The sequence below is a fragment of the Talpa europaea genome (genome assembly GCF_964194135.1).
Source record: "Talpa europaea genome assembly, chromosome: 6".
NCBI classification, from domain to species: domain Eukaryota; kingdom Metazoa; phylum Chordata; class Mammalia; order Eulipotyphla; family Talpidae; genus Talpa; species Talpa europaea.
Window position 1 is genome coordinate 124033924 of NC_140072.1, and position 14431 is coordinate 124048354.

The window sequence follows — 14431 nt, forward strand, 5'->3', positions numbered from 1 at the left end:
GAAAAATCTGACAAAGAACTATAGTAAAAATAGTAAAAAATAAAGATCTTTGCTTCATTACAAATGAATCATTGACTTCTCAGGCAACACATTTATCTTGTTTATTTTCTTGAAATTCAAACTAGACTGGCATTTTCAAAATGTTTACATATATATGCTAGCACTATTAATTGCTGTTGTCACTTGTTACCATTCATTGTATACTCTATGGCAAAGTCATATGTTGGTTGTTTTGGAGAAACTACCTATAATGTTTAACATTTACCAATCTTCACACTTTATGGATTAAGTTAAATGATTTGTCAAAAGCCATAAAGCCAGTAAAGAGGCAGAGTAAAATAGAGTTCAGGAATTTTGGATTCCTAAGCCTATGATTTTTAAATTATGACTGCCTTCCTACCTCCTCTTCCCTCCTATTCTATTCTTCTTTGTCTTGTTGACATCAGTATTTTATTGTTTGTACCAAGTCCCCTTTTATTCAGTTCTAGTAGATGATTTCATTGAAAACTAATGGTTTTTCTCTAGTGAATGCTAAATGGCTGAAGAAACACACTATTTCCTTATGAAATATCAATTCTTCTTCCTTGAAACTTCTTGGCAAAGTGAAGAGTAAGTTGTAGTCTATATATACATCTCTCTCTCTCTCTCTCTCTCTCTCTCTCTCTCTCTCTCTTAATTGAAGAATCATTGGATTATATGTGTAAGTTTCAGGTATGCTGCCTTATACTTCTACATCTATATATGATATTTTAATCACCACCAAAGTCTAGTTTTTAATCACCACCATATCATTTGCCCACTTTACCCATTTTATTCAACCCTAACTCCCCTCCCTCTTGGTAACCAATATTCTGTTGTCAGAATCTAAAAGTTTGCTGTGTTATGTTTTGTTTGCTCATTCTTTGTTCCTTTTATTTTATGAGCAAGCATGTTGTATAGTTTGCTGAATGTGCCAGGTGTACTTTATAAGACTATTCTACCCTTCTTGTTCTTAGGATTTATATGTATTCTAATTTATATATAATCTAGACCAAGGCAGTTGAAAGTATTGCTCAAATGTTTTCTATTTTTATCATCACTTGAGTATTTGTGCTCTTAATTTCCAAGAGAGGAGTGTTAAAATCTCTGCTATGATTGTCCTCTTATTTATTTCTCCCATTAGTTTTGTCAGTTTTTATCTTTTTGAGATGATCATGCTCTCTAATTAGGCAAATACACATTTATGATACTTTAGTCTTGCTGAGAAGTGATGCTTTTATTATTGTGAAATTATTCTCTTTATTTCTTTTTAATACCCATTGTCATTAAGTTTATTTTTTCTGATGTTGCTACAGCAATATCACTCCAGCCTTTCAATGCTTATGGATTGCATTGTATATGCATATTTTTCATTCTACTACTTAAACTATTTATATCTTTATAATTAAAATGAATTTCTTATATAGCATATATAATAGGTCTTCTGTTTTTATCTATTTGTATCTGCCTATTAATTGCATTAACATTTTGTTCATTAACATTTAATGCATTATCATTATGATTAAAGTATAGTAACTATTTTTTTGTTTTCTAGTTCTCATTTGCTTTCACATTTGCTGCCATTTTTTAATTACATAAATATATTTCAGTTTAGTTCATATACTGACATTTAGCTATTATAAGCATTTCCATTTTTTTTGTAACTACCCTAGGGAGTACAATATTACACATAAATTTTGCTGTCTAGCATGCACTATCTCACAAAAAAAATAGAAAACTTGCAACCGTGTTTTCCTTGCCATGCTCTACATATGACATAGGCATATGGCTATATATATATTCCACACCCTATTAAATACTTCATAATTTTTGCTTTTTGCAGTCATTTCTTGTTTTTTTTGTGATGATTGGCTTGTTAGAATTTTTCTCATCTTTATTGTTAACTAAAACACTTTCTATGATGAGTTTATACATTTTTCTGTATTTTCCTAAGTTGTAATAATAACTATATAATTAAAAACATTGTATAGTTCAATAAATCTTAGAATATTGCACATTTAGATATTTGTCTTTATAATCTTAGTTTGTTTCACCAAAGTAATTTTGCATTAACAAAATAGATAGAACTTGTAATACTGCCCAGTGCAATATTTCAGCTGTTGTAAGAATGGACAGTCTTTTGGTGAAACATCTCTGTCCACAACTGTCAACATGTTACTTTTGTTTCATCCTAGAATACCCCAAAGCATACTACATTTCGTAATGTATCAACTTTATCTGAATTTACCAGATGAACTATTATTAAGAAATAGGATTGCATCCCAGTTATTCTTTGGGGGTTCAACAGTAATGTAATAAACTATGTACTGAAGGTCTGTTCTTTATGAAAATGATTTTAATTCATAAAAATGTATTTTGAATGTTCATGAACATTGTTAGAATAACAATGATAATCAATGCTTAAATTTGTTTTTTTTTTAATTTCCCTCCAAGAAAGTATAGACCATATTTGTATACATTTTTTTAAAAAATAAGTATTTTCCATTTATATTTGAATATTTCCAGTCATGGTGAAAGTTAAATTGCAGACTTAGTTTATAGATGTTCACTATATTTGAGTCAAATAATTTATAACTAGGTTTCTGAAGCCATTTCAGCCAACCTGACCTCCTGTGTCATTAAGGAATTTACAGACTCTGCATTGCCTTGTGATGTTGTTGTGTTAAACTATTTATGAATTGATGGTATATCTACCCATCTGTGTATAGCTTAATTGGCTAGATTGAATACTAAAATTTCTTTAATATCCATAAATAGAACTTTGCTGTTGCAGGGTTATAAAGCATATATTTTGAAACATGGAACTTTACTGCAACTGAAAATCAAATTTGGGTTCTAAAGCATATTTTTATCACATTTGTGCCATTAAATTAATGTGTTGCATTATTCCTGTGCATAAACCTATTTCTTTTTAGTTTTGGTGTAAAACACATGGTTATTTGTTTTTCCCCTGCTACTAACAAAGGTCAAGATTCCGACACTCTGTGATGGTAGTGGCTATTCAAAGAGGTAGGAGGCCTGTGTAGGTTTTGAGAAAACATAAGTATCAGTGAGATAGGATTTAATTTTAGGGTGAAATATTTTGAGATTATATTTTTACATATGATCTGTAGTTTATTCTGTGTTATCCCAGTTAAAACATTAACAGATTAAAACATTAACACATTTTATTCAGATAATATATATATAGCATATTCAATATGACTTGTTAAAAATGTGAAGTAGGGAGTACTCCTTCCCATCTTGCAAGATAGTGGGTATAAAAGCTAAAATGCCAGCTTCTAAAGACAAGAAATCTGAAGTCGAGAAGACTGAAACTATTGGTAAGGTTAAGAAGGGTAACCCCAGAAAGATGGTTTTACTTATAGGTGGAAAAAATAATAATAAATAAAAAAAATTAACAGGCAACTATAAGTCAGAGACATTCTGTTTGGGAGGGAGAGGGATCACAACAGGGGTGGGGAGAGTACAAGGGACTATGGTGATCGTGCATGGGTGAATTGGTTGTGGGGATTTTCCAGAGACTATACCTGAGAGGAGAAAGCAAACACTGTATAAAAATGAACAATGATATAATTAAATTAAGAAAAAAAAAGTGAGCCCCATTGCCAAAGAACCTAAGCAGAGGAAGCTCCACTTGTTGCTGAAATCCTGTCCTAGTCTGTGGAATTGGCAGATATTCCTGATCTGCTGGGCATTCTAGAAAATTCATGTACAAGAGGTGGTATCCAACAGTTCACTCTAGGATTGTAAAGAAAAAGAAGAAAATCCTTTCTGGGTTACAAAACCTATTGGTGGTAACAAGAATGATGGTAACCAAGTGATTAAACTTCGTGAAAAGCGTAGATACTATGCTACTGAAGATTTATCTAGAAAGCTGTTTAGCCATTGCAAAAAGACCTTCTGTCAGCATCTGAGAAAACTGTGAGCTGGCATCAATCCTGGAGCCATTCTGGTCATCCACACTGGGCACCACATACGACAGAGGGTCAAGCTGAGAGTGACTTGTTGTTTGTGATTAGACGTCTTTTCCTCAATCAATTTCCTTGTTTAGATCACACCAGAATTTGTCCCTGTTACCACCACCAAAATTGATATCAGTGGTGTAAAAATCCACAAACACCTCATGATGCCAACTTTAAGAAGAAGAAACTGTGTAAACATCACATCAGGAAAGTGAGATCTTCAACCCAGAGGAGGAGGAACATGAGATTACAAAGCAGTGCAAGTTTGATCACAAAGCTGTGGATTCAAAATTTCTCCTAAAAACAAAGCTATTCCGCAGCTCCACGGCTACTTCTGCTCAATTTGCTCTCATAAATGAAATTTACCCTCAAATATTGGTGTTGTCAATTTCTTACAAAGACTCTAATTAAATAACTGATCCATAAAAAAATACAATACAATGTAATGTAAAAGATACACCTATTTATTGTAAGATACACCTATTTATTGTCTTTTGAAATTGGACATAGATATGTTAACTATTAGTTAAACATGGTAACTAGTAACTAACTACATAGTTAACCATGTTAGCTACTAATCACATGATAAAAATGTGTAACTAGCAAATTAATACAGGAAAAATCTTGAAACAATTAAAAGTGATAAATTCTTATGTATTACAGAAAAACAAAAAAGTAATATACCATATTGATCACATAGAAATGCAATAATTGATTTCAATAACACAGATTCTACAACTTCATTGAAATTAACTCAGATGCCCTAATACCTTGGCAAGTGTACCCATGAGCAAAACAAATGAATTGGATAATTATACAATGTTATAATTCAGTGATTATTCAAAATGTATTTTTTATTCATTGAATTGCCTTTGCACTATGTCATATCACTAGGTCTATTTCTTGACTCATATTCATTTAGTTGTCTATCTTTACAGGACCAACTACTTTCTTGAAAATTGAATCGTACAGTAACTATTTAATATGAGTTTTTGTGTCTGCCAACTTTTTTTTCAAACTTGTTTTGTTTGTTCAAAGTTTTTGTATTTCATATGAATGTTCATACAGTTTTCAATTTCTGTGAAAATACCATCTGAAAGCTTGACAAAATTGGAGTGAATCAATTGTTTAGGGAGATTATAATATTGACATAGAAACTTTACAATCAATGAATTTTAATATAGCAGTACATTTATTTAAATGTTTTATTATTTTTATTTTATATATTTTTTACATCATTTTTCATTTTTGCACAATGTACACATTTTCGTCATGGTATAATCCCATACAATTCCCACCTGCTCCCTCCTTGTTTTTTTTCTTTTTTTTTTTAATTTGTTTATTTATTTATTTATACAAGCACTGGGTACAGTCGGAAGCGTTGGAGGGTGAGAGAATTCACCAGAGCCAGAGCGGGGAGCAGAGCAGGCAGAAGGACCAAAGTACACTGCTGAGGGGAGCAGCGGGTGGCAGGAGAGGTCTGCGCTCCATGTGGGACCCTCCTCCGGTGGCCGGGGAGCAGCCGGGGATCGAACCAGCACTGCAGAGGCTGCTGGCAGCTTCCCAACCCAGCACTCAACCGCTGCGCCACCGGGGAGGCCCTGCCCCTTTCTTGTTTTCATCATACTCCTTCCTCCCCCCCACCCCTGTATTGTGTCTCTGGTTTATAGTTGCTTGTTGATTTTTTTTTTTACTTTATTATAATTAGTCTTTTTTCTTGGCCCCTTATTTAGGTTTTCTAGATTCCTGTTATGAGTGAGACCATCTGGTATTTTTCTTTTCTCTTTCTGGCTTGTTTTGCTGAGCACGATCCCTTCCAGCTCCATCCATGCTGCTGCAAATTGCATGAGTTTATCTTTTTTGATTGATGAGTAATATTCCATTGTATATTGTATTACATCTTCTTGATCCAGAGATTTTTGGTCTATTAATTTTTGACAAAGGAGCAAAGAATATGCAATGGAGCAAAGAAAGTTTGTTTAATAAATGGTGCTGGGAAAACTGGGTAGCTACATGCAAAAGCATGAAGAAGCTTGACTCCTACCTCACACTATGAACAAAAATCAACTCAAAATGTATTAAAGAACTAGACATAAGGCCTGAAACCATAAAATTTATAGAAAGAAATATGGGTGAAACACTACATGACATACACCTCAGAAACATCTGTATTTAGATGTTTTAATTTCAGCAATATTTAGAAGTTTTCAGAGCACGACTTGATGCTATTTGTCAGATTTGTTCTTAAATATTTCTAATTCTATGCTGTTCTCCAGTGTTGCTAGTATATAGAAATGCATAGGTAACTTGCCATTTAAAAGCCTGGTTTCTCTCTTTATAATCAAGATGACTTATTTAAATTTCTTTTTTAACTCTTATGTTATTGATTAAACTTTTTTAGTTCCTTACATCATTTCTTGCTTTATTGCTCTGAATTAGAAATTTTAATACTACAATGAATTAAATAGTGAGAGCAAACATCCTTGCTTTGTTCATAATATTGGAAGCAAAAATTATAACCTTTCACCATTAGGTATGATGCTTGCTGTAGGACTTTTGTACATGTTCCTTATAAGTCAATTTGAGTGTGTTTTCTTTTAGTTCAAATTTACTGAGCGTTTTCATCAGCGATGAATGTTAGATTTGTGTCAAGTGCTTTTTATGCATCATCTGAGATGCAATGCCCTTTTTAATTATTAATGTGATGAATTATATTGATGAATTTTTTACTATTAAACCAGCCCTCCATCTGTGGGATAAAATATGCTGGACTGTGACATGTTAACAGTTATATATTGTTAGAGTTTATTTGCTAAATTTTTTGCTTCTCTTTTTATGAGAGAGATTCATCTAATATTTTCTGTCTTCATGATGCTGGGTTTGGTATCATATATTCATGAACTTTTAGAATTAATTGGGAAGTATGAATTTCCCATCTATTTTATTAAGGAGTGGCATACAGTTTGTACTACTTTGTCCTTAAATAGTGCAACAAATTCAGTGACATAACAGAATCTATATATTTTGTGTGTAGGTATTTATATACAAACCCAATTTCTGTAATCGGTATGGGGTTGCTCAGCTTATCTATTATTTTTTTTAAAGATTCATTTATACATACAAGAGCCGGGGTACAGGCCAGAGATGTGGGGAGTGAGAGTATTTACCAGAGACAGAGTGGGGAACAGAACAGGCAGACAGGCCAAAATACACTGCTGAGGGAAGCAGCGGGCAAGACAGGGGAGGTCTGCCTTGCCATGTGGTTATCTCCCTGGCCGGCCAGGGATCAAACTTGTGCTGCAGAGGCTGTGGATTGCTTCATAGTGCGGTGCTTAACCCCTTGCACCACCAGGGAGGCCCGGGTTATCTCTTTTTTTAAGTGAAATTTGTTTCTTTCAAGCGGCTAATCATTTCATCTAAATTATCATAAACCTATTCATTATTCTGTTTTTTAAAATATCTATTGAATCTATAGTCCTGTAGCACCTGTAAATTTTGATAATGCCCCTTTCTCTGATTTGTATTATTTATTAATTTAGTTGATAGTCACTTTGTTGTTGATTTTAATTTCTATAATTGGTATTATTTCCCATTTTTCTCTTATTTTGAGTTCAGTCTGATCTTGCTTTTCTAATTTCTTAATGTGGAAAGTGAAGCCAGCTGCCAAAGCAGGTTTGAGACCTTCTTTTCACATACAGGTGTTTTATAACTATAAATTTTATCCTAGATATAAGTAAAATCATATTTTCAAAATATTTTCTATATTATATTTTAAACATAATTTTAATTCCCTTTTGATTTCGTGTGTAGAGTGTGTTATATAGTTTCCAAATGAAATCATTGAAGTTAATTTTATTGCGGTGAAATTACATGCTTGGTCTCATAAAGTGAACTAATATCCAAGATCTACCAATAACTCATCCAACTGAACAACAAGAAAAGAAATAGCTAAATCAAAAAATGGCCCAAAACCTAAATAGACACTTCATCAAAGAGAACATACTGCTGACCATGGGAACATGAACAAAATGCCTTTCTTTGCTTATTTATCAGAGATGCAAATCAAAGCCACAATGAGAAAAAAAAAAAGAAACAATGTCACACCCTAAGACTAACCAATACTGGGCCTCCCCTGTGGCGCAGTGGTTGAATGCTGGGTTGCGAAGCTGCCCACAGCCTCTGCATTGCCGGTTTGATCCCCGGCCACAGGGCGAGAGTCCCACATGGTGCGCAGACCTCTCCTGCCACCCGCTGCTCCCCTCAGCAGTGTACTTCAGTCCTTCTGCCTGCTCTTCTCTCCGCTCTGGCTCTGGTGAATTCTCTCACCCTCCTGCGCTTCTGACTGTACCCAGTGCTTGTATGTATGTATGTATAAATCAATCAATCAATCTTATAAAAAAAAACTTAAAAAAAAAAAGAATAACCAATATCAATAAGACTGAAATCCATAGTATCAGTGAGTTCGTGAAGAGAAAGATCCCTGTGCCCTGTTAGGGATGAGGACTGATTAGCCCTCCCTAATTATTATCCCTACTGTGGAAAAGAGTAGGGAGACTTGAGAAAAGGAATATGAAAATGGGGGAAGTAAGCACAGAAGAATTGAGTAAATTGATGTTTTTTTTTTTTTCTGAGATGCCTGTTGTTATCATAAGTTCTGGAGGAGATGAGGTTCATAAATTTTAAAAAGCAAATTTGGGACAGTGACAGTTGAAGTTACCTAAGGCCTAAAACTCAATGTACAATGGAAACGTCATAATTCAGTTATAACCTTGCCTCAGATAGGTGAACTCATTTGAGCCATTTCAAGTAGGATTCTGTGCACATCTTGATCTCAAAATTGCTCTATTAAAAGTGTATAACAACTCCATGACTACTGCTGACAGAGGTTGTCTTTCATTACTAGTTTGTGAGGACCTTTTGACAGGCTGTGATCTGGGTGGCTGTGACACCTCATTGATCCATTTATAGTCTGTCCCTGGTTGCTCTGTAATAGCTATGAATTGATTTCCCTCTCATGCTTTCTAATAATCAGTCTAGGGATTTTATGAGAATGTTTTGGGTGTGATTAAAATCTGAGAGGTGATTTTGAGAATATTGCACACATATTGGATATCTGTCAATTTAAAAATTAGATAAACAGCTCTTGCTGTTTATTCATATATTTTGCAAATATGAATTGAAGAGGGGTTATTCAAATTTTAGAGAAAATTAATATTTGCCTTTAAATATAATCTCCTGCTGTGTACCCATAACATTGCATTTTGGAAATGATGGTTCCATGTCTCAATTTTATATTGGCAAAAGAGAACTAGCAACATCAGTATTATTATCAGGATGTGTTTTATAAAAATAATTATTAAATATATATTAACCAGAATAAACATGATAATTTAAACATTCAGATTGATATAGATAGCTAGAAATATAAGCCTCTAAGTAAGAATCTTCATTATTACTAAACCTAAGTATTATGTATAGTTCCTTATTTCTTTTGCAGTTTAATATTAGTCATCAGTTGATTTCTGGTTTTGCTACATAGATTAAAAAGACAAGTCTGCTTTTGGATATATACACTTTAGATTTATAAATAAAAACTTATGAATTATACACATTATGAATTTTCTTGTACATAAATTTTCCCTAAAAACAATTTATTTATATTAAGAATTATTTTGGAAAAAAATATTAAGGAATTTCAATACTAATTATAAGAAGTTTTGGGTTTCATTTTATAAAACAAATAAAAAAATCTTGGGGGATAAGAATGTAGGTATAGTGTAATTTTATTAGCAACATATTCTTATTTATCATCCCGATGACAAAAAAATTCACTTATTTGTGACATTAACAGAGGGTAGAATTGAATAGAATTATTTTGCAGACTGAGGCATTTATTCTTATGGTGCTATAATTTGAGATTAATGTATTTCATAGTTCATATAAACAAAAATTAACTGGAAACAACATGAAATAAATCTGGTTTATCTGATTGTAAGAATTCAAATAATTAAATAATAGAGCCTGAATATCTAACTGAATCTTCATATATCCAGCCAATATGACCTCAATCTTAATGCTACTGGCTGAGTCTCATTTGTTATAATTTCTGCATTCAATACAAAACTAGTTAATATCCTACAGGACAAAACAATTATAGTAACTATTGAAGTTATTTTTTTCTAATGAACATGAATCTCTAGATTAACACAGAACTTCAGTGCCAAAACTCTATTAAAATAGTAAATATCAAAGTTAAATACGGACACATTCTCAAAAGAACTGAATCATCCATGCATGTATTTGCTAAAAAAATCCTAGTTTGACATTGAAAGATTATAGTCTCCTTTGATTTTTAAGTTAGATAAAAGTTATTAATACACTAATATAACTTTTAGTGAACTTCTCTATGTGAAACATCCAGATTTTTGCCAGGCAAAGACTATAACTCTGGTTTCTAATTACTCATAGGAAAAATGGTATGAATGCCCCATAAATATACAATTACAACATATGCCCTTTTCCATTTGAGAATCATGTTCTAGCAGTAATAGGAGAGCATTTAACAGTACTACAAATATTATCTCAGTCCCTTAAGTATTCATAGGGTAGGAGACGGTCTGTCATATTTTTGAAAGGGGAATGAGAGACATTACTATGACAAGAGATCATTTCAAGCTAAAAGATGAATCTGAGTAAAGAGTAGAAGGCCCAATGGGATGTCTCATTCAGTATAATGTAGTTTAGAATGCCTGAAGCTTTCTTTTTTTGGTTGTTGTTACTGGTATAAGACAAAGCATGTAGACTAGCACTGAATCATGGAGCACTTACGGACTTGTCTAAGAAATTAATTTTTAGCCTGTAGGAAATGGAAAAGAAGCAATTTAAGTAGGCAGTAACAGAATCAGATTTGTATTTAGTAAAAAGGCCTGACAAAATTGTGGATCATTGACAAGAAGGTGAAGAGACTGGAGGGTGAAGTCCAGCAGCTTGTCATTATCATAATTTACACTACAAATAGTATGGCCATCAGTCAGTCTCAGTTGAATTGGAGAGACTTCCAGGCTGGAGATGTATGTTTGAGGAGAGAGAAAAATATAGATTGTTTCCCAAGAAATTGCCTTGGGCAACCGGATGAGTGACAGTGTTATTTAAATAAGTTAGCAAATACATTAGGATTAGGTTCAAGAGAAAAAAGTACTGATTTATGACTTGGGCAAAAAGAATTCAGGATGCCTTTGGAATATCCAGAGGAAGGTATTCAGTAGGTACTGGAAAAAATGGGAGTGAAACCAAGGAAATGAGTCTGAAATATATGGATTTGAAGGTTGTTAATATATTAAAGCTATTTATAGAAACCACTAGATATACAATGTGTATGAGACAGACTTTTTGAACTTGCAACCTTGAAACCATGCATGCAGTTAAAACAGATGTTCAAGTGTGTAGAGAGTGATATGAACTAAAATTTAAGAAACTCATATAAAAGGAAAAAGTTAAAACTCAAGGTTGGATTCAGATGGGGGTCAATGTTGAAAAATGCACCAGCAACCAGAAATAATTTACAAGTATTTCTTCCTATTCATTGTGCATTACCTAGGTCATGGACAAATATTTGCTAGGTACTTAATACACCACAGGCACTATGTATTATTCATGACATATACTGAGTTATAAGAAACAAGGTAGCCATTATGTAAAAATCACAAAGAAGCGGCAACCTGAGATCTGCTAACAGCTTAATTTATAAATTAAACATGTGACATTAATGATTGGGAAAAGTCAAGAGGACTTCAAGGGCTCAGAAAAGAGACAGGTCAGATTACCTGAGTTATTAACTTGTTAAAGACCCTATTTTCTGTATTTCACTTAATTATTTAATAAAGCCTTAATGTGGGAGCTAAAACAAAAACCCTGTCCTTGTTAAGACCAATTATAGTTACTCTATGTGTTGCTCTGTGTGTTACTCTATGGTTACTCTATGGCATTCTTCTGTTTGCTTCATTCACTATTAACTCTTTCACCCTCACATAGCTCTTTTTTAAAAAGATTTAATTATGTATGCATACAGGAACTGGGGTACAGGCCAGAGATGTGGGGGGTAAGAGGATTCACAAGAGACAGAGTGGAGAACAGAACAGGCAGATTGAAAGCAATACACTGCTGAGGGGAGCAGTGGGCGAGTCAGGAGAGGTCTGCTGTGCCATGTGGATAGCTCCCTGGCTGGGGATCGAACTCAGGCTGCAGTGGCTGCGAATAGCTTCATAGGTTGCATCTTAACCTCTTGTGCCACCAGGGATGCCCCTCACATAGCTCTTATGTGCCAGGTACCATCTCTCTATCCCTAATTTATAGCAAGGAAAACAAAGCTGTCTTAGAAAGGAAGCTACCATCTCCTTTGAAATAGAAATAAAGTTTATATCACTTTATTTGTATGCATGCACTATAATCTTGGTTTTAATTCTTCAATTTAGGCTTAGGACCAAATTCTCCATTAAAATGTGCAATGCATGATCTCCTTATTTGAATCCTCGGTATGTAATTGCCTGATGCACAAAAAATGCAACTAAATGCTAATGGCTGTGAAATATGGACATTTTTATGTCATATAGATATTATGATCAGGGTCTAGATATTCAGAGTAGAACAGATGACCGAAGCATAGCTTAGGGACAACATGCAAGTCATCTGTGAACTTAATATGGTGCTTAGACACATGGATGGGAATCAACTCTAACTGAGCAATCCATGCTAAACATTCTGTTAAGAGTCTTACAGAAAGAAAACTCCACCAAAACTTTGGAAAGGGAAGTATATGCATCCCTGATTAACAGAGGAAGAAACTGTGGTTCAACAATTATTCGACAGTAGAGAAGTGTCCATGGATTCAAAATGCGTTGTTTCACTGCTAAACAGAACATGCTCTGTTGGTAACAGATGTATTTTAGTAGTTAGGCTATTGATAACAAGTGGAAGACATATAATCTGACTTTCCTGATTTAGAAAGAGATGTCTCAATAATTATCACTGTACATGTTATCAGCAGGACATCTCACTGCATTTTTTTACGTGAGAGATGAGGGCATGTGTCTACAATTGACTTAAGTCACCCCTGAATGGTGACTGTGATTGAGCATGTATGGGCAACTGAATGGGGATACACACGCCCCACACACACACTTCAAATAGATCAATAGAAAAGAAAAATAGCTTCTCATACATAACGTGTCCATAAATATACATATACACATATAAAAGCAAATATGTACTCATATGAACACATGTAGAGAGAATGATTTGTGGAGAGAACACATGTAGAGAGAATGTATAGAGGGGCAGAGGTGGAGGCAGAGACCTACTTATCTTACCACTGAAAGGAAATTTGCATCTATTTCTAATTTAGCTGTCTTGTAAAAGAACAATTCAGTCATGTGCGAATATTGCAAGCGTATTGCTAAGGTCAGTCAGCCCTAAGGTGATTTTCTAAGAAACTGCTGATCATGTAAGTTAATACTGCTTGTGGAAGCTTTAACTTACATATTCAATTTATTTTCAAGTTAAAAGCATCTGTCCAAATAATCTGGATGTCAAACCTAGCAAAACGAGTAAATACCATTTTTGCGGTGGTGAGGGTAGCATTAATTTTGACCTCCTTATCTGTACCATAGTATTCTAATAGCTGTGTCATCATTTCAGTACTGAAGAAAAGCCAGCTTCCAACCTAGTCAGGGCCAATTGTCAGCAGGGAGACGTTGGCAATCACAATTCCTCAGCAATGCTTCTATAGGTTTCCATCCTGACATTCAGCACCTGAAATACCAATCACAGGTATTTCTGATTAGGAAAGCTCTCAGGTAGCTTCAATTCATAAACCTTACCTATCTGTAAATGAGTTTAATTACAGTGAATTTTCCTGTGCACATATTAATAAAGCCATCACAACCTGACTCTTACTCTGAGAGGAATGATAGCAGATTTTAACAGATGAGCAAAAAATTGAGGCTAATGATCAAATATAAAGACCAATCATTGAGCACACAAGATCATATTTAATTTATTTGAAGAATAGGAATAATTCTTAAGAAAATCTCTGGGTGGAATTCTAAGGAAAGGATTGACTATGTGACCTGGTAGGGACTTTGTCTCTAACTTCTTAGAATTTATGACAAATGTGTAATTAAAATTATGTATAATTACATAATGTACAGTATAATTCACATTATATATAATTACAGTTACATGTGTATAATTACAATTATGTATAATTACCTAATTAAAATAACACTCATATTTCTGAGACATGCATCAATGCAACTATATCAAATACTATTTTCTTTCATGGGGAAATGTAGCTTAACTTTTCTACGATTACTTTCCATGAATTATATTTGTTGAGTTAGTAATAGGAAATGAAAATTCAGATGTGTATG